The sequence below is a fragment of the Marmota marmota genome, unplaced genomic scaffold (assembly GCF_001458135.2).
Source record: "Marmota marmota marmota unplaced genomic scaffold, marMar, whole genome shotgun sequence".
NCBI classification, from domain to species: Eukaryota; Metazoa; Chordata; class Mammalia; order Rodentia; family Sciuridae; genus Marmota; species Marmota marmota.
The window spans coordinates 14,559,586-14,582,258 of NW_026000142.1; the positions used below are offsets into that span (position 1 = coordinate 14,559,586).

The 22,673-nt window shown below is 34.4% G+C and overlaps 1 long non-coding RNA gene across 1 annotated transcript; it reads left to right on the forward strand.

Moving 5' to 3' along the window:
• The first annotated feature begins 2,798 nt into the window (after window positions 1-2,798).
• LOC125611374 lies at window positions 2,799-19,343 on the forward strand. The gene is made up of 3 exons (XR_007341543.1): window positions 2,799-2,840; window positions 12,594-12,610; window positions 19,242-19,343. It is a non-coding gene; the product is annotated as an uncharacterized LOC125611374 (long non-coding RNA).
• The last annotated feature ends 3,330 nt before the right edge of the window (window positions 19,344-22,673 follow it).

The window sequence follows — 22,673 nt, forward strand, 5'->3', positions numbered from 1 at the left end:
AGTATGAAAAAATTTAATTTGCATTTTGTAGTTGTGAGGTTTTTTTATTACAAGTAGTGTTGTTATGAACATTCTGTTATTATGTCATATTCTTTTATTTTCATTTGGAATTTCTTTGAGTACATACCTAGAGTGAAATCTCAATGTTATAGAAAAATCTATATGTATTTGTTCAGTCTTACTATAGACTGTCCAAGAGTTTACTAGACAACTCCCAGTAACAGTGTGTGAAACTATATGTTATTCTGCACCACCAACAAAATTGGGATTAATATCTTCTTTTTTTAAAATTTGGACATCTTGGGGAGTGTGTGTGTGTGTGTGTGTGTGTGTGTGTGTGTCTTTTATCACCATGGCATTTTAATTTGCATTTTTGAATGACTACATAAAGGGGAACATCTTTTCTTGTTTCTACAATTATAAGTGGTCTCTCTCTCTCTCTCTCTCTCTCTCTCTCTCTCTCTCACACACACACACACACACACACACACGGATATACATATTTACACCACACACAGATTTTTCTACATAAACATAGTTTTCAGTTGTTTTGAATAAATAGCTTGTTATTGAGTTGCTGGGTCAAATGATGAGTGTATGCTTAACTTGATAAGAAATTGGCAAAATATTTTTCAAACAGGTTGCATCAGTTTATATCTGTATCAATCACATATAATTATTTAAATTACTTCCCCATCTTCAGCAGCACTAGTATAAGAAGTGATGTGTTTTGTTTGGTTGGTTCTTTGCTCTAATTGCTAGGTAGTGATATCACATTGTGATTGAATTTACATTTTCTTAAGGATGAAGGATATTTAACACTTCCAATGTTGGTTTTTTTTTTGTTTTTTTTTTTTTTTGCTATCTTAATTCTTGGTAAATTGATTGCCCATATTTTTAAACTGTTTTCCTATTATTAGGCTTCAACGCTTTCATATATGCTGGACACAAATATTTTAAACATCACTCAAAGCAGCAGGCATTAGAAGGAATAGGAAAAGGGGAAAGGGAACACTCAAAAGAGAGAGTGAATCTTTTCAGAGTGGATAGTGCATCCCTACTGCCCTCTTGACTTTTGACTGATAGTAGGATGACATCAGAATTTCAAGTCCCCACAGCACATTTGACAAATCTGAGACATTTCGGTCCATACTGACCAGTTCTAATTGGAACCTATTCTTACAGATTTTGTGCTTAGGAGGAATAATAACCTTAGCTCCCCAAGTTCTGGTATCTGATCTGTATAAGGACCATAAATGTCCCCACCACTCCTTCAGGGTAACTTATGTTCTGAACAGCATTTCAGGCCTGCATTTCTCCTGCAGATAACGGGATGTTTGCTGAGGAATGTAACATATCCTATTGACATAACCAGGCAAGCTGTAGGTAAATTGGTTTTTAAAGGAATGCATGTGGGTGTCAGTAAAGTGCGCCCAGTTCAGAGAAATATCCCCTTAACCTCATGTTCCCACCACTCGTGTCTGTTACCTATCACAATTAAATGCATAAGTGAGTTCGTTTTCTTTCTGTATATCACTCCTTTGTTGCTATAAAATTAATTTCTTTACTGTGACTCATTACTTAACTTGAATTTGTATGATAATATAGCTAATCAGGTTTATTTCAATTAATATTAATGTCATACGTTTTTTCTACCCTTTTATTTTTTTATTGAGTGTCTCTTTCCATTAAAAATATTTTTCTCAATAGCCTGTGGCTGTGCCTTTTGTTGTCATTTTCATTGTTTTAATGCAAACTAACATCTCTCTCTCTTGTATTGTGTTTACAACCTATGATATTTGATGTTTGAATTGGGAATTTTTTTTCTTATGTTTCTTATTTTTTATTTACTATGTTCTCCATTCTATTTTTTTAGTATTTTCTTCTCTTCTTTTTGATTAATTGGGTATTTATATTGAGACAGTGACAAGACAGGGGACAAATGGTAGATAAACTCTTGGGCCTTAATTCATAATCTTTACATGCTAAGTCTCTTCCTTCTACTCACTTGAAAATGTAGAGAATATGCCTCTTCTTGTCTTCCTATACTTAACCAAATTAACTATAACCAACAGCAGTAAGACAATGCCAAGATATAGAAGAGTCTCCTTCAACAGAAAACTTCTTTTAAAAAGTCCACTTATGTATAACTGTAATACACCAATTTAAAAATTAATTGATATAAAGAAGATCATTAGATCAGAGGAAGGGAATCCAGGGTTGGGGAAGGGGAGGGGGAAGAAATAGCACTAGAGATTGAAATGGAGCAAATTATGGTATACACATTTATTAAGTCAAAATGATCCCACAATTATGTCTAACTAGAATGCACCAATAAAAATATTTTTTTAAAAAATACCAAATGCTTCTTCAGTCCAGAGTCATTAGATAAGAGGCAGACTCACCCATTTAATAGTGGACAACAAAAATCTACCTCAATCTGTATTGTTCCCCTTCTGCTCACAGGGAAAACCCTTTTTCCTTTAATTCTTTTCCAGAAAAAAACTTTGTCTGTATACTATTCCTTAATGCAGCTTTTTTTTTTTTAATACCAGCACCAAGTCAAAGTTCCTGTTGTTGGTAACAATAGAACTTTGTTTAGCTTCTGTTATTGACTTTTTATCCTTATCTCTTTGTTTTGACTTTTCAATGATTACTCTAGGCTTTTAAGTGTAAGTTTTAATGATTGTATTCAATGTTAGACAACATCGCATCTCTTCACATACAGTATAATTATACAACAGTACACTTCTATCTTCCAAACATATTACTTTTCCATAGGTTATAAATGCCACAAAACTTTTTACAAAACAATTTTGCATTAAACTTAGAATTATCTTGTATAATATTTTTAAATAATAAAATATATTTCTTATTTCCTCAGTTATCATTTTCAGTGATTTTTATGCTTTGTATAGATCAAGAGTTCCATCTAGTAACATTTTTCTTCTACCCGAATGAATTCCTCTAATATTTCTGAGAATAGCGGTTTGTAAGTAATTAATCTTTTAAATTTTTATGTTATGAAAATATTACACTCTGTATAAAATTCTAGTTTGTCAGCTAACTCCAGTGCTGCAAAAACCACAGCATAAAAAATTACCAGTAACCCAAAAAAGAACTTGGAGGATACAACAGAGGGTTTAGACATTTTTATTACGTATTCCTGAGCAACATCAGACTGGGCCTATATGAAAGGCCACACTGCACCTACAAGGAGGGGTATGTAAATATATATATCTATGATATGACATGTTGCATGCTAACTTCAATAGTGAACTTATTTAGATGTTTTATGAATATATTTCTTTAAAATTAGGTCATTGTAAGTGATTGGAAATGAGGGAAATGGCTAGTTTCCCTCCTTCTTATGCACAATAATACATTCTTTGCAGTTCTTAGCTCACCTCCAAGAAAAATAAGCTTCCCTAGGCACTGGCTAGTGTTAAACCCTAAGAGCAGTCTTCCCTGAAAATTACAAGGATTTTGCGCATAAGCATTATGCCTCATTCAATTTCCAAAAAGAATTCTATCATCAACTTTTTATTTCTGGATATGCCTCTTGGTCTAAAATGTCTCTTCTTTATTTTGCTGTTTTTAAGATTTGTTTTTATCATAATTTTTAATAGTTTTAGTATAACATGCCTTAATAGAGTTTTCTTCAAATTTCTTGTGTTAAGTGGTTATTGAGATTTTTGGTTCTGTGGGTTTGGGGTTTTGTAAAATTTTGAAAAAAATATTGGCAATTATTTTTTATAGTTGTCTACAATCTTATCCCTGAACTTCCATTTCTGGAACTCTAGTCACATAAATATTAAGGTGCTTGAAACTGACCTGCAAGCTGGTGGGTCGGACATAGTTTACTTTGATCTATTTTTTTCTTTTGTTTACTTTGGATGGTTTCTGTTTGTGTATATTACCTATATTGCTGTTCAACCCCAGGGCTGCACATGGCCCAAACATTCTGTATACTGATGACAAAGAAAGCACTTGGAGGACTAAATGCAGAGGTTTTAGATATTTTATTACTCAAGTGTTCCTCAGTGGCTGCAGGCTAGAATACAATGGGGGACTGACCACACCTAGAAGCAGGGGGAAAGCATGGGATACGTTGTGTGCTCACTGCACAGGGAGATTTCTTCAGATATTTCATGAGTGTATTGCTTTACTTTACAGTCAAGATTACTCTGCCTTGATCCTCAACTAAAGATTGGACACCAAGGAAGTGGTCAGCTTCCCCTCTCCATTTCCTCTGTTATCACATTCTCTAGAGTTTTTCTTATGTCACTGCAAGTTTCCCTAGAAACCAATTAGTGTTCACCCAACAGTCCCTCTTTTTAATTTTCTAATGTTGTTTTTATACAAGTTCAATATGTCATTTTCATACTTTCTGTCATTTCCTTATAATGCTCATGTTTTTCCACTTTCTTTAACACTGACATCTTTTTAATCGCTAAGATAATTGCCTTGTCTAATAATTTTATTATCTTTGTTTTTTCTGGGTCAAGAATTATATGTTATTTTGCCTCCTAATGAGGATTTTTCCCCCTACTTCTTTGCAAGTTTGGTAATTGAACAGAATACATTTTAAAATTTACATAGTTTGACAATAGGTATAGGTGGGAAAGGTGGGGTCCTCTAAGTATTTTTAGCATTTTTTAATGTTCTAGTTATTTGAAAACAGTTTGATACTTTAGAATTGTATTTTTTACCTAACAGTTAAAATCTCAGGAACAAATATAACCTTTGGATGAAGCATAAATTGGCACCACCACTAAGACACAGTGTTTCTGTGTATTTTAAATATTTTAAAGTATATATATTTTCCTTTCTTTCTTTTTTCTTTTTTTTTTTTTTGTTTTTATTTTTGTTTTGTTTTTTTGTTTTTGGTGGTGCTGGGGATTGAAACCAGGGCCTTGTGCATGTGAGTCAAGCACTCTGCCAACTGAACTGTATCCCCAGCTATATATATTTTTTTCACCATGGATGAGCCTTATTAAGGTATGAGAATTATACTCTGCTATTTTTATAAGAGTTCATGTTGGCCCTGGTTTTATTGTTTGTTTGTTTGTTTGTTTGTTTCACAATTATGCATCGCCCACTATCCAGCAAAAGACTCAGAGTCTTCTGTATAAATATATTGTCTTCAATTCCCTTTTTTCACCCTGGTCTACCAAATTCTGTGATGTCCCTACAATGAGGCTGCCACCTTGGCTGTGGTGAGACATTTTCTCTAGGCAATGTGCTGTGCAGACTCTAGCACTAATTCATCACATTTCCTTCTCTCAGGGATTATTTTTATTATATGTTTTCCAGGGATTAAAACCCCTTGTTTTCTTTTTTTCCTTGCTTTCTTAGTTACTGAAGGAGGCAGAAGAAATCTCTTGTTTCATCATGACCAGAAGTTTATGCCAACAGTACAATAAGTTTTCAAGAGAAAATTTTAAAAACTATTAACGATAAAAAGGAAATTGTGATCAAACTCTCAAAGAGTGAAAGACAACTTCTTTTTTATTATTGTCAAATAAACAAAAATATCAACTTGTCATACTGTCTGTTAAAATAAACTCACAAGTCTATGAAATTAAATAATACAAGGATTTCCTCAGTCCTTTCTAGGTTCTCTTCTGAATTCTATTTTTTTAACTATCCCTTAACAATATGGTAATCACATCATTCTTTTGAAAAAAAAATAATGCAGTTAAGAATAAACCCAATTTTGCTTTTTTTCTGTTTAGGCTCCTTTGCACATAAAGAGCCTTCTCCATGAGAATTATGCATATCTCGTGATAAATGATTTCAATAACTTCTGATGATTCTTTAAAAATTGGATTTTATTTCTGTGAATTGGTCTCCAGATATTTCTTTTGTCCTTCTCTTGTCACAAGCCTCACTATTATTACATCTGAGATTCTGTATTATTTGCTTCAGGTTGTTTGGCTTCACAAATGAACAACCACTAGCTTTCTGGGATCTCATAAATAATTTATGATCTCATAAATAATAATTTCCTCTACTGATATTCCTTCAACCCCCTCAGCCAAACTGTGTTTTTTTCAATACATCTCAAAATATATCTCAGAAGTCTGTAAACATACTCCTCTCCATCACTTAAATTACCACACTTGTGTAGTTTATATCCTCCACTTTACTCTTTTATTTTTCCCTTCATTTCCAGTCAGTAATCTGAAAGATCTGTGTGGTCTGAAATAGTCTACACCTCTAGATGAATTGTTCTATGGTTCTGGCACATCAGATACAGGATCCATGGTATCAAAAGCTCTGGAAGCATGAATCAAACTACACTTGGGCACTGATATTGAAAAATACTAGGGACAACTTTTGAAAGTTATCCATTTGGGATGCCTTCAAAACTCAGCATTTGAATGATACAAAATTTACTTATATGATATCTTTCATAACTGTAATCATATTTTAGAGCATCTTATTGATTACAAAAAGTGAATCTAAGAGCAGTCATAAGATGGGTAGGACTTAAAACTAAAACCAAAGCAAATACTTGAAATATTTTCATTAAACATAAAGATATAGGTAACAATGCCCATTTTTACTATCATTATCACCTAACAGTTTTCTATATTTTCCAAAAATTAAACAAATAATGTTCCAGATAAAAGAGGAATATCTACTAGAGAGAGACAAAAAGTACAAAGTTTTCTACAAATTTAGCTGTCTAAAATTTTTATTTTTCTTTAGACTAATAGTAATAACATAGGGAAATATTTGGAGAAACAAAGTTTTACAAGATGGAAAAATCTACATAAAATATCCAGATTCAAAATATTACTAAGAAATTTTAACTACTTAGAGAAGCAAACCATAAAGCTTTCTCATGAGTGTTAGTTTATAGGTTTAACATGATCTCTAAAATACCTTAATATGCTCTTTCATCAAATTAAAAAATTTAATTCTAAAAAATATGTATAATAATATTCAACTTTTAATAAATTTCAAAACTTAATAAATAATTCCGATATCATAAGGTATTACTAATGTATATTAAAATACTCAAAACTATGCAAATTTTTGCAGGATATTATTAGAATAATAGACTAGTCTGTGTATGTTCATGCATGTGTGTGATTTTGTGTGTGTGTGTATGTGTGTAAATTAGATGAAATCATAGGAAACTACATACATGATCATCTTCCATGGTTAATCTAATAGTTATTTATTCTTTTAATTACCTAATATGAGTCCTATCAATTCTATACCTGCAAGTCTTAAATTTTTCAGTTTCTTTCCATCTATAATGTCACTACCTCAATAAAGTTGACCAGGTTATATGACATAAACTATTAGAATAGCCTTATAAAAACATGAATTAAATATAATAAGGTAATCATGAGAGTCTAGGTAAGTCAAAAAATAATGATTAATTTTTAAACACAATAGAATTCAGGGATAATTCCTTAAGAGAGAGCTAATATTCCCATGTTAATGGTCCATCATTTTAATTTAAAAGTATATTAGGTGAATGAAAAGTAACAACTTTTTGTAACTGCCCTCACCATTTGTTATAATTTGGATCTAAAAGCATCCCACAAAGAGCGCATTGGTTAGGCTATATAGCAATATAATGTTGAGTGATGAAAAAATTGATTATTTGTTCTATAATCTTATAAATGGATCAATCTATTTGATAAATTAATAATTTAAATAGTCTACTTGGAGGTAATTGTAGGCAGCTGGGGCATGATTAAAGAAAATAAATGAGTGAAAGCATGCCCTTAGGGATTATATCCTGTCCCTTGTTTTTTTTTTTTTTTTCTCCTCTCCTTTTCCTTCCCTTCCTCTCCTCTCCCCTCCTCTCTTTCTCTCCCTGGACCCCTATCCTAACGGCCATGAGCTGAGCACTTTCCTCCACCACAGCCTTCCACCATGATGTTCTACCTCATCTCAGGCCTACAGAAATGGAGTTAACTGACCATGGACCTCTGAAACCATGAGTCAAAATAAACGTTTCCTCTTCTAAGCTGTTCTTGTCAAGTATTTTGATTGCAGTGACAAAAAACTGACAACCCACCATTGGAAGAAGGAAAATAAGAACTACAGTATTTTTAAGCAGTTGGAAAGAGAAGAAGAGAACTATCTAAGGTGGCATTAATGAAAAGTCAAGGATAAAATATACAGATTATTCTGAGCCATCATAGAATTCCTATTTTAGTTTTATAACTTAGTATGAAGGTACTGTTTCTGGAAATGAACTTTTCCTTTATGATATTGCAATCATTAAAAATAAAGAGGTATGATATATAGAAGATATTCTCATCGTAAATAGTTATTAAAATAAAGTAATAAACTACGTATTTAAAAAATAACAATTTTAATTACCAATTGGAATTTTCTAATATGATTTTCAAGGGCTGGGGATATAGCTCAGTAAAGTACTTGCCTCGCATGCACAAGGCCCTGGGTTCAATCCCCAGCACACACACAAAAAAGACTTTTGTTTAAGAATACAAAGCAGAGTTTAGGAGAAAATGGAGAAGCAGTAAATCTTCCTGCTACCTCTACTTCACTGCTTTTTTTTTTCCCATTCTCTCAATTTTCTACTTGTCTGGACTTGTTTTTCTATAATATACTAAAATTAATATATTTCCTATCTCAAGTTTGGTGTCCTAGAAGATATAAGTTAAGAAAATGATAATACAAAAAGAAACCATTCTTCCTGAGTCCCGTAATACAAGATTATTTTGATTCAAGTAACCTGGAAACTAGCAGAGTTGGAGGAGATCAATGCTGGGAAAAAAGCTAATGTTATTAATATAAAAGTCTGGGAAATTTATATGATTATGATATGATAAAAGCTGTATTTTTCTGGGCTTATTTAAAGTACTTCCTCCCATAAGTCTTCTGCTTAACTTTGTCAGAGGAATGCAGCCTTTGTCCTTTAATGCCCCATCTGGCCATTATTTTTAATTTCCCAAGATGTAGAAGCCAATAAGGAGCCATTGGTCCAAATGGAAACCATGACCTGAATACTAAGGACATGAAAAGTGCATAGAGCCTGTTGATTAGACAGAGAACTTTCAAGACAGAAAATTGGATTTAAGGAGGAATAGTAGGCAAGATCTTCAACATTGCTTCATAAACTTTGATTTTGACTCAAAACAAATATATGAGGGAGCTAATAAAAATAATAAATGAAAATGATATTTTTGACAAAAGTTTAAGAAAATCAATATTTTGTAGCCTTGTATGCAAATATCTGTAATAGCAAAACCCTTAGGCCATTCCTTACCTGCCAATCTAAACCATGGTTTCAAAGTGTTAGCTGTTAAGGATTGAATCTTGCAAAGTGAGTTTTCTGCATGTTTATTTTCAGAAATGCTCAGGATAGGTAAGGACAAATAAGACATTCGAGATAATTCAAAATTATGGATAAAAAAACAACAAAATCAAAATTTGTTTCATTGTCAGCATAAGGAGCTATTTTCCTTTTATATTTTAGGATATATTTGTTATCAATGTAGAGTACAGACATGATATTTTCCATCTCTCCTTCCTTTCAATCAAAATTGTTTTCCTTTTCTTTTTCTCTTTCTTGTAGTTTTTTATAATGTTAATAGCTAAATAAATATACAAATTAACTGTAATTTATTAGATGCTAGTAATTTACATCTGGGCTAAACATTAACCAGGCATCATGGATTTGAAACTACATATCATTATGAGATGAGATTTTTACAATTCTTTTTGGAATGAAATTTAAGTTTTATAATTAAGATTGTATATGTTAATGTGGTTAGTCAAAAAGTAAGCTCTAAGTAATTCTTTGTCTTTGTTGATACTATTGTTCATATATTTTTCTACCCAAACTCCATTCTTATAATGAAAATATCTAATTTTTATTTGTTGATATATATCTAATTTTCTTCTATTTTCAGTTCATGTAATTTCTGGAAGGGGTCAACTGAGATGGACCATCAATGCAGGTTTGAGCCCATAAGATGCCAGCCTGCCTCTATGAAGCATCAAAAGGACTTAAGGCCTAAGCTATTCCAATCAAAATAAATCTAATGCCATTTGTCAGAGCCTCTGGAAAATTAAACAAAGCTTCTGTTGTTTTCACAGGTTGCATCAAGGGATATAAAATGGAGACCATCTAGTAGAATCTGAGAATAAAGTCAATCAGACAAAAATGTCAAGAGATCAAAAAAACTGATCCCAAGTATTGTTAGAGCGAAGAATCAGTTTTCCTTGAACTAAAATTATGTCTAGAATTCTTCAGTAAGCAAGATAATGAATTCTGTTATTGATCTAGCTGGTGTGAATTGGATGTCCTGCCACTACAAACTAGAGAGATATAACAAACAATTAAGAAATAAAACAGTTAGAAAAATGATTTAGTGTGAAAGTATAAGTTCTCTTGTGGGTGATTCATCTCTTTAGTCAATAAGACTTCTAAGGAGCAATGTATTACAATAATCTTCATGAAATATTCTCATTTACCTGTAGTCTCACCATCACTACAACAGTAAAAAATACAAGAAAAAATAAAATTAACTAGGGCTCTCCAAAACACGGTTATTATATTTACTCTCAATTACCTTGTGAATGTCCCAAAGACTCTCAACTGTCTCCCTACAGAGGATGAATATTGAGGATACAGTATATTGATATGGTAATTAAGTGTTTAAATATTCAGTAAATTCAAATTATCAACTTTTTCATTAAAAGAGAATCTGTTGAATAGGTGCTGTGGACAGCCAGTAAAAAATAGCAAGGATTAACTCTGATATGCTCATTCTTATTGTGCCCACTAGCTGATTGATAAAGCTGGAACTGCAATGATTCCCTTTAGATGCATTGGATTTCAATTTGTTTTACAGTGAATGGAGTTTCAGTATCTTCATGTTTATAATAAACAACTTGCAATACATTCTACATTTGGGGAATTGTCCTTGGTTCATGAGCCAGAAATAGTATTCTTCTTGGCAGTCTTCTAGCCCCTGGGACTTTAGTTAAATAAGCAATGGTTTGAAAACACAGAATTCTGGGGTGAGAAAGCCAAAGAATTTAAATGACTTGCCTGCTCCATGTGCCTTCTCTGAAAAATCTGGAAGAAAGTAAATTTGATTTCTGTATTTTGAGTATTTATGTACAAACACATTCACATGCATACACATACCAATTGTTGTATGAGGATTTATCACTTTAATGGTAAAGAGTTTCACTGAAACTCACACCCATTTTCATGTATTCTGAGGCATTTATTCTGTTGATTAAACCTTGGACATCATACCATTTATGAGATAAAGGTTGCTGTTTTCAACTAGGAATCTGTCAAGACAACAGTGGTAAGCATGGTGGAAGTAAGAATTCTCTGGTAATTGATTCAGAAGCCTGCCAGGGAGAAGGTCAAGACTTATAGATTACTATTGAATGCTTGGGAACATTTGTTATAAAACATAGCAAACCCCTAGAGATCTATCTAAGTAATAGACAAACACTTGGATGCTTTTTGGTAGTAGTTGTTCTTTAGGGAAAAAGAGAAAAGATATGGATGGCCAGAGCAAAGAAAATTCTGGTAAAATTAGCTATGTACAAGAAGTTAAATAACACTCCGTGTGGAGAAATATCTGCAAAACAACCATAGTGAGACACATTCCAGGTGATAACTCATTAGAAATGATACAGAACAAAACTGAAATTCTGCTTTGTTCTAAATAAATTTGATCAGCTATTTGAGAATTTAAGACACAGGATAAATTTCTGTTTGCATCATTTATTTAGTAAACATAGCTTTCATTCCCTTAAATGTAATTAAGTAGAGTCAGATTTGTATAACTTTAAGAACAAGATTCTACTTCTGAATGACATTTATTTTTAAATATTCTTTGTCTGAAAGACAAATGTGTTTTTAAGTTAAAATATGCCAAATATTGCCAAATATAATTTTTGAAAAGTGAAAAATATATAATTAAGAAAATAATTATATATCTATACACACAAAGACACACACATACATACATAAATGGGACAAGCAAAGTAGAGAATGAGCCACTTGCTTGAGACAGGTTAGTTAAATGCGTGTATTTTATTGGAACAATGAAGCTTTGTTTGCATAACTTAGATTTGTTTGCATTAGTAGGAAGCTATCTCAAATCTCTTGATTATTAAATATGGGTGTATATCATTTTTCTTCTGTCCTTCAAAATTATATATTATAGTATGGAATAAATTTTAGAATGAACACTTTGGCCTTGTACAAGTTTAACATTTAAGCATGAACAAAATAAGTAGCTATTTTGCATTTATACACTTTTCTGAATAGCTTGGATTTTAAAGGAAACTGGAAAATACAGCAAACATAATTGAAGACTTATCTTTTGACTTATAGCTTTTTACTCATGGCAAATCACTTAAACTCTCTGATTTTTATTTTCTTGTAAAACCAGTTTTTAAAATGTCTTACCTACTACTTTCTTAGAATTTTAAAAACATTCATGAAACCATAAATGTGATTGTACTTTATAAAGTGGAAATATCATATAATTGTGAGGTGTTAATAGATAGGGCAAAATGCTGTACTAGGCAAATAATGAATAGGTAGCATAGTCAAATAGTAAGATACAGGCAGACAGTTAAGGCAATGGGCCTCAAAAGAGGTTTGTCTAAGTAGAGGACAGTACATCCTGTTCCCTGGAAACTTCCATCTGACCCAGAGAGGTGTGAGAAATGAGGGAAACAAACAATTCAGAAATTATTGCACCAAAGATCAACTTTAGTTCAGTAGCCAACACCCACACCCAGACACCTGAGGCCATCTGGAAAGTCCTTGATACCGGTACTAATAAAAGATAAAAATGGAAAGTAAGCTCCTAAGAAGCCTCATTCTGATTGGAACAACAGGACACTCCAAGGCTTGTGGCTAGTGAACCAATAGGCATAGCATTCTTATAGTACATAATTAGCATGGCTATGGACAGCCACACCTACCCAGCAAAACCCCTAAGCAGCCATCTAAGTCCCTGGAATAGCACACCTGAGTGGCAGCCCTTCATCAGGACACTTCTGTTTCTTATCTTTTCACTTGAATAAATCATACTCTTTAATGTTCACTTTTCACTGTCGATGGATTTCATTTTTAAAGTTTGGGATAAAAGAACCTGAGAAAGAATCCTTGCTGTCTTGTGGCTGAGTAGTAACATTAGCAGGCATTGCCTGCTGAAGACTGGAAGAGGGGTGATACAAACAAGGCCCTGCCGCATCTAACAGCAAAAAATCCAGTTTCAATAATAACTGGGCATCAGCATGTCCTCAAGATGTTTTTGCTCATTAATTAGATTCAACTTGATGTATTGAAATATGAATGTTAAAGTTGGAAGCAAACTCTTCTCTCCCTCCCCTTTTGTTTCCTGCCTTCTTTCCTTCCTCTGTCTTTTTATTTCTCTCTCATTTCAGATCTCCTTTGAAAGAGGGAACATCAAGAGGAATCAGAAGAAATTGTTAAAGGATGACCAGATGGTCATTGCAGGGCTGCTGTGAGAACCAGCTGTGGTGAGTACATTTGTGAGCAAACTTAACATATATAACTGGGAGAGTGGGGAACATAGAGGATGGAGGGGTGTCAAAATGGAACCATCTGTCCTAAAGGAATGGCAATGGTGTGTATGTGGCTACACCATGGGCCGTGTAGATGCCACAGAAAGTAACTCAACTTGAGCTCTTTTATCAAGGCTGCGTTCTAGAAGTTTGGTCAGCAGGCAACCACAACCATAGGCTATGGTACACTGTGGAGAGAGAATGTGGAAGTCGTGTTTAGTAAGCAGTTGAAACCAGGTAGATCTTCCATAGCAGGAAACTTTTCATTGAGAAGCTCTTCCAGAGATCAAGCATGTGCTAAAATTGACTAAAATTAGGAATTAACCCCAGAAAGAAAAAAAAAATTCCACCTCTTTAATCTCCTTTTATTTACCTTGCTTTTTCTGTGTCAAATGAAAGAAAGTTAAACAATGAGTGAGCTGGGGAGAGAAGTGAAAAATGGGGAGTGAAAGGAAAAAGTAATGTTCTTTCCTAGTGTTGGTGTATCTGGCTATCAATTGTCAGGTAGAGTGAGAGACGTTGAGTGAGATGTCTGATAAAAGTGATGGTTCAGGCCGGCACAATGGTGCAGCCTGTAATCCCAGAGATTTAGGAGGCTGAGACAGAAAAATTGCAAGTTCAAAGCCAGCCTCAGCCACAGTGAGGCACTCTAAGCAACTCAGTGAGACCCTGTCTCTAAATAAAATACAAAATAGGACTGGGGATGTCGCTCAGTATTCAAGTGCCCCTGAGTTCAATCCTTGGTACCAAAAAAATTTAAAAAAATTAAAAAACAGTCATGGTTTAGAATGCAGTGAACTCATTTTAATTTACAAATGAGTCTTAATTACCAACAGAATTTCATTCTTAATAGAGGACATAAACCAATAGTTATAGAATAAACCCATGAGGTCTACAAAAGACAGGAAATGGCTATTCCAAAAAGCTTGGTTGAAGGAACATAAAGATATTTATTCTATAAACTTCAAATTTCTTATCAAGTAGATCATTCACATGTATCAAATTAACTATTATTATCTTTTTTTCTCACTTTACTTTGACTTTTTATTCCAAGGAATTTTCTGTTTTGACTTCAATACTACTAATTTCATTTTCTCCAATAAATACTAATTATGCCACTTCTTGTTTTAGAATAATGGTTAATTTTGAGCTATAAAATTATTATCTCATCTAGCTCCCTTTTTATTTGTGATCAGCTTACGGGATTTTTACTTTAATGGTATCTACTTTATAATCTTGATTTTAATTTCTCTTCAATAATTTTAACAATGGTATGTTTTAGAACATTTTAATCATTGAAATTTATTTAAGGAAATTTTTTACTATATTTTCTCTAGTCGTTATATTTTGATTTAATAGAGCCTCATAATAAGAATACTGTTGTCAGCCAATTTAAAATCATCTGAATACTTGATAAATATCAACTCATAAAACATAAATATGTGCATGCTCACACATGTGCACGCACCCACCTACATACATCCACACGCGCGCGCACACACACACACAAACACACACACAAGCCTTTTTTTCTGGAAAGATGAAAGCAAACATGTCACAGTTTGTCATATAAATTAACTTATAGAATTACTGTAATGTTAATATAGTCTAAGTCACTGTCATAGTTTAGATATTAGATGTACCCCAAAAGCTGCTGTGCAAGAAAGTTTAGAGATGAAATGATTGGGTTATGAGAACCTTAACCTAATCAGTGCATGAATCACCTGATAGGAATTATCTGGATGGTAACTGTAGGCAGGAAGGATATGGCTGGAGAAGGTGAGTCATTGGGGGTGTGCCTTTTGGTATGTATTATATCCATGGGGAGGAACACTGGCTCTCTCCCTTGGGTGCCATGTGCTGAGCTGAGTTCTTCCTCCACGTTCTTCCTCCATGATGTTTGCCCCCAAGAGCAGTGGAGCCAGCTGTCTATGGACTAAGATCTCTGAAACTGTTACCGCTGTTGACCGGTGACGAGTCTTGGTGACTTCTGAGGTTTACAGCTAGGAAGCATTCCCAAGGGTTTATTGGTTACCAATCCAGATCCTCGAGCTATACAACAGGAGAGGGTCCCGCTAATAAGTTTTAGGACACCATCTTATGGAAGGAACCCTGTCAAGGAGATGGCCCTGGGCATAAACTCCTTCCTTGATGGCAAAGACAAAGACTAACAATGTTTTCCACCAGGAAGTACCAAGAACCAGGAGCTAAGATATTGTTTCCATGACAAAGTTGCTGAGGACCTGGCTTCTACCTGAGCATGTAAATCTTTAAGGACATTTGTCACATTGCCAGAAATGTCAGGGATGTAAACACAACATTTAACTTTTAGGGTTACAGACGTTCTTTCCCTCAAGATATAGTTTAATAATTTAATGTCATCTGGTCTTGCAAAATCCTTTTACTAGTATGACCTCTGTGTCTAATAGAGAAATCTTTAATTCTGTTACTGAGGGCTGGATAACCATACTTGCAAACACTAAGCCTACCTGTGTAAGTTAGAAATAAAGGCCTTAAACTAAAAACTACTCTGGCAGTTCCTTTTGATAGTTATCAGGCATTCCTGTCTGAGAATCTCTTTTGTAGCCTCCAGTTTACTTATTTTTGGAAGTTACATTTAACTATTATTATTATTTAAAATGTCCAGGAACAGCTGTGCTTTGGCTTTGACTGTCTTTGCTAAGTGTTTAAGATGAAGCAAGTCAAACTGACTTTTGTTTTTATCTATTGTTAACAGTCAGCTGAGCTTCCCTGGGAGTCCTCGGGGAACTTCACAGCAGCTTCTCAGTTCTGCTAGTGCCATTGCGCTAGGATGGGTCCAGGCCTTGCTTGACCATGTGGCTTCCCTTGGAAGCATCAGGGATGTCTCCCTTTTCTGATGACCCTCCTCTTCACAGCAAATGCACTGATTGGCTTTCTGTCCTCCACTGGTCTCATTAATCTCCCTGATCGGGAGGTTATGTGGCCTAGAGTTGCAAAGCTCTTTGGAGAAGTCCCCTATTCCCTGATTCAGACTGACTTAGAGGGCAAGAGCCAAATATTGGTTTTCTTGGCCCTTTTAATTTAACTTTAATTTTAAAACTTAATCTTAAACATCCAGCAAATAAGTTAACAGCCTTATATTAAGAGCACTGGGCTTTAATGTCTATCTCTCTATCCTGTAGGTGATAACTCCTTATCTTATGTTGACCCAGGTTGTGTTCTTAAAGCAGTACCTCTTTAAAACATTAACAGGCAATCCTTAAACCATCTATAAGCAAACTACAAAACAAAACTAACTAGGGTAAAAACATATTTAGCTTATATAATAGCTACCTTGAATTCTGGCAGGGTTATACATCATAATTCCCTGTTTGAGATCCTAGTAATCTTGGCAAAAAACTACTTTTGGACACAACTTTAACTGTACTGAAATCTGGCCTACTTCTTTCATAGTCACTTTCACATGTAGTGAGATGGGACAGAGCCTTATCTCAAGTAAGGCAGGGCTCTTCATAAATCTTAAGTACTGTAGTTCTGAAACTGATCTTTGCTTTTTAAACATCATTTTACAAAGCCTACATAAATTGTTGTGAACTTGAGCAAACACAACATAATATCACATCTAAAACATGAATTAAAGAAAAGCTGAAAGCTTTTAACCTTTTGTAGAAAAGTAGTAATGTACTTTTGTGTTTTGCAATAAAACCTTCACACAGATTAGGCTCTCATTAACTTAAAAATACATTTAAATTGTATCTCAGTGTAAAAAGTAACATAGAACTTTACATATCTTATTGATAACAAGTCCAGTTATAGAACACAAATGATATAAATAAATCTCCAACATGTTTTTCTTTTTAAGCCTAAAATTACCATACAACTTTAGAACACCAGCTTGATATAATGCTCTTTTAAAACTTCTACCTTACAGACTTGTATACCTGGAAGATATGGACACATTAACACCACAATTACATTGATGTTTTTATATTAATCAAGTTTAGCTTTTTAAAGAAATAACATAGCACAATTCTCTAAAAACAGTACTTGTTTAACCAGCTGTTTAATTTCTTTAAGATTACTTGCTCAAAAACTTACACTTATAAGCAACTTACACAGACCTTTTTATATCATTTACTTAAACCCTCTTAATCACTTAATCATATAGACTCTTATCCAGAAACACATTTTCCCTCTATTAAATCCATACCTAGAACCTTCTAGTTTTTCTTTTTCATCTGTTAACCTCCTTCTGTTCACATTTTGAAACAATACTTGTAAATTTTATAATTTAAGCAGATTTAACATTTTATTAGGGCCTTTTTGAACATCTAGAAAAACTTATAAGCTTAATTTTAAAGACATCTTTACTTTCATCTGTTTACCCAATTTAAATTGAACCATTTGAATCACGTGAATCAAAGATATTTGGATCCATTTTTTAAAAATTTTTCATGAGCGCTCCTCATCTGTCAATTGTCATATCACTGCACGATATATGGACATACACACAGACATACCGACATACAACACGTAACACAAGTGTAACACAACACAATAGTAAAGGCCTTGTAGCTTTCTCAGGTGAAATCTCATTGCAATGTTTAAAAAAAAACTCCAGTTGATCAAAAATAGAACTTATCAGAAAAACATTAACTTGTCTGTAGGATCAAAATCATGAGCTCAAAAAAAATACAGAATCTAAGAAAAAAGCAAAAGTCCTAGAAAAAATTGACCGGCCAGTAATTAGTAAATGCCATACAATTTACTCTTTGGTTTAATCTAGTTTGAGTTCCCATAAAAAGACACTTTACTCTTTTTTTTTTGGGCCTCAGATCTGTCTCATACTGAGTGCTCTAGGCTTCTTCTATTTGCATATCAACTTAAGTCCTGGCTGAGGTCTGGAAGGAACTGGGAAAACTGGAATTCTGAGCAGAAACCTCATGCCTAAGGCATTTTAACCATAAGTCACAATTTTCAGGTTTGGATGTTGAAAATTATGATACAAGTTTAAGATACAATTTACAAAATTTCATACCTTTACATTTTCCTACACTAGAAAAACTTGCTCACACAAAACTGAAAATAGGATCTCTACCATCAGAAGAAATTTCTTTAGGATCATTAAGTCACTTCCTTTGTTCTGAAGTTTCTAAAGTAGTATTAAGTTACATTAAATCACCTGAAAAAAATCTTAAGAGAACCACACACTACCATGTATATCCAAAATTAAGCTTTAAAAATTTAAGACTGTTGCTATTCAATGTTATTTCAATAAGCCAGACCAACGTTCCAATTCAACATTTTTTTCCTAAATCTTACACACTGAGGGGAACAGATACCATATCATAATTTACTATCCTTGCCCAAGTTAATGCACTGGTACACCTAGTGAAATCTTCTCAGGCTACCCAGTTCAAAATAAAACTAAATGATTGGGAGTTACTTGCCAACTTGGAAGTAGAATTCTTTTAATTTTCTATCCTAAGTATTTAAGTTCTCCAGCATGAATTATCTGAAATCACAAACTAAACAATTACCTAACCCCAACTTTTAACTGCAAGATTATGCAATGCTTCAAACTCATTTAGATACCAGATTGTTACAATAAAAAATCATCTTTTAGACACACATTTAGCCAAGATCATCCCCAAGAAACAATCTATAATAACCTTTAAAATAGAGAGACCAGATAAGAGAAAAATCTCTCCAGGTTTTTAACTTCCATTTAATTATGACTCCTATCAGTGGCACCATAGATTTCCCCATGAGTGGACCAGATGTTTTCACAGAGGGGCAACTATAGGTGTAAAATCAAGGGTCTCAGTGTGACTGACTTTACTGCATTCAGTGTCCCTTCTTTTTAAGTGGACAGAGATGGAGCAATCCTTACAGTGCAGGGAAGAATGAGGAAATTCCCCAAAGCGAAAATGGCTCTGGCAGCTGCTGGGAATCCTCAGTTTCCCTTTTACTTACAGGATTAGCTCCTTTGGATAGATCCAATCCCAGGCAATCTGGCATATCTCCTAACTTTCCAGTAGAGTCAGTTTTTATCTGCCTTAGGTCTTGAAGGGGGAAGGGGGTATGTACTTTGATCGGCCCAAATTTTTCTCTTGATTCTTTTTCCTCAGTGAGTCCAAGATTTTTTCTCTTCATGGCAGATATCATAGCTAAGTCTACTTTACACTGTTGGCATAATTTAGGATTTTCCCTTAGAGCAAAGAAAATCTGAACATACAGCACCTCACACCATTTCCTTTTTTGTAAATTTTATCAAACTGTAAAATTGTATTAAAATTGATATTTCCCTCTGGTGGCCAGGTTTCTCCATCAGAGAGTTTGTATTGAGGCCAGGCCAAGAAAATGAGGCGCTTTTTCTTGAGCGTCTGAGGTTCAAATTTATCCCAATTTTTCAATACGCAGGCTAGTGGTGCACCTGGCGTATTGGAGAGAGAGAAGCTCCCGTCTGAGTGAGAAGAACAGGACTCAGGCGCCCACGCCGCGCCAGAGAAAACTGTTCTCATTAGGGACGTCTCCCTAAGTTTGAGCTTCCTAAACGGTCCAGAAAACCCGTCTCTCACCTTGCTTTGCCAAGGGGTTTCTGGTCCCCTTTAGCAAAGTGCTAGGGTCTCAGTTTGCCCTGTGCCAGAGACCCTGGGAGGATTCAGACTTAAGGGCATTACTGCTTATCCTCCCGGCCACTAAAAACCCATTGCAAAAGAGAAACATGCGCTCTTTGTTGCCTTTGCTCTGTAGACTAAAGGAGCCGCCTAAGTGTTAAGGGATATCTACTGGTTGTAAGGTAGCAGATTACCAGAGGAGTTGATTCTAAAAATGCCTCTCTAGCAGCTTAAGGAACACAACACATTTTAAACATTGGGGCGGTAAAACAGACTAGTGAAATTTACCTATGCATCTTAGGGAACCTGGGCAGATTTTGCTAATTATCCCATGCCTTTCTCTCAGTCCTACAACCTGAATTGCTAACATTTCTGACCTGCGAAGGAAGGGGAGCATCCAGGAGGAATGGATGCGAGGTTGGGAGTGTTGCATGGCCCATACGGAGGCAAATGTGATTGGGGCTTTCCCTCAGTGCCATTCATCTACCGATCACCCTAGATACCCCTGAGGGCTGTCGGGAGGGGGCTCAAGAGAAAGGAACCTTAGGAATCATCTGAGTGTAGCCCAGACCGGAATTCCGCAGTTGTTCCAAACTCCTTCCTCCACCTCCACGCATCCGAGGCAGATCGGGATTCGGGACACTGTGTACTCACGCCAATTGCTCTCCAGGCCCAGACAGAAAAGTTGGAAGCGGCTTTGGCAGAACCCAACATGCCTGCTCTGTATTGAACAGGTGATTGAGAGCTGCCTAGGCCGGGAAACCTCTCACCCGAGTCTTGAAGAGTGGCGGCTGCACTAATTGCGTTTAAGTAGCCGTCGGGTGCCCACCTTACCCTCCAGAAAGAAAGAGAGAGAAAGATGCACCTCAAACAGACATGGGGTGCGTGCACTTACCTCAGTGTAGAATCTCGGTGGGACCTCCAATATGTTACCGCTGTTGACCGGTGACGAGTCCTTGCTTCCCCAATGTTGAAGAATAACACCAAAGAAGCACGCCGAGGCAAGGTCAGAGTAGAAATTAGAAGTTTATTAAAGGACAGCAGAAAAGACTTCTCCCGGAGGAAGAAGGGGACCCAAGAGGTGGAATCCGTGGAAGGGATGTTGTCTCCCCTTTTTATAGTTCTTTCAGTGATGGAATGTAGGTGGGAAGGAACGAGGGGTGGGACACAGGTAGGCCAAAGAAGTAATCTGGTCAGGAAGGACTTCTGAGTCAGCACCTTTTTGCTGGGGGCTGTTCATTAACATTTCTTTGAGGTGGACTTTGGCCTAGGGCCTTTTCGGGACTTCCATGAGTTGTCCTGTGTTTTCCCTGAGTCATTCTCTGCATGGTCTCCATTTTAGATTTCACTCGATATTATCTAACTACACTGACTACCTAACTTTAAATCTGGCTTCAAAACCATGAGCAAAAAATAAACTTTTCCTCTCTCCAATTGTTCTTGTCAGGTAATTTACTCACAGAGGCAAAAAGCTGACTAAAATGGTCATTTTGCAAGCTGATGGAGAAAATAATTGAAGGGGAGAAAAGGAAATTTAGATTAGCTAGAATAACAGAAATATTAGTAATGATGATGTTCAGTTTGATTAAATCTTCAAAAGTTCTACTTAGCTTTCCAAATTGTTATATTTTTGTTAAGTTACAAAATGCAGTCAAGGGTGTGAGGAATAAAATACTTAATTTCACCAAATGACAGTTCACATTAGCCACTCTATGTTCTATATAATGATTAGTTTCACTGACAATTTTTCTAGATATATAAGTAAATTAGTTTATATATTGCTCAAGATTATTATTTACATGAACATATTGAATCATATTAGTACTTGTCAATAAAATTGATGATAATTATTTTCTTTATAACTAAGAAGATCTTGCAAATTATATTTGCTAAGTTATGGAACTATTATAAAATATGAAACTCATCAGTAATGATGTTAAATATACACCATATTAATGCATTTCAAATATTTATTTGATGAATGTTTTTGATTTGAAACAATATAACATATTTCTCAGTTGAATAAGATGAAAAAACAAAAATGCTAGATATAAGCAGACAGTATAAAAATATTTATAGCTACAGACAAATTCAAAGTTCTTTTAAAAAAACACTCTTATAAGAAAAAAGATCAAGATAATTAGAAAGGATAAAAAATATAAAATCTAAACAAAGTCAAGAACTAACATAACTTATTGATCAGAAGTTGCATCTGCATAAGCTGTTTTCCCTGATTTCTGAAAGGCTCCTTTCTTCAATATGTCTCTGCTATAGCACATTATAATACTATAGAAGGAAGTATTTAGGAAAGGAGATATTTCATTAATTATTACTATACTGTTAATCATTAAAATCCAAATTAATGAAAATAATTATTACATGGGAATAAGTTTTTCTAAACATGTCTTAAGCTAAATGGAAGAAAATGGGCAGTTTAACAAAGTTAAGTATTAAAAAATAAAACTGTTCATTTGACAAAATTTAAATATTTCGGATATT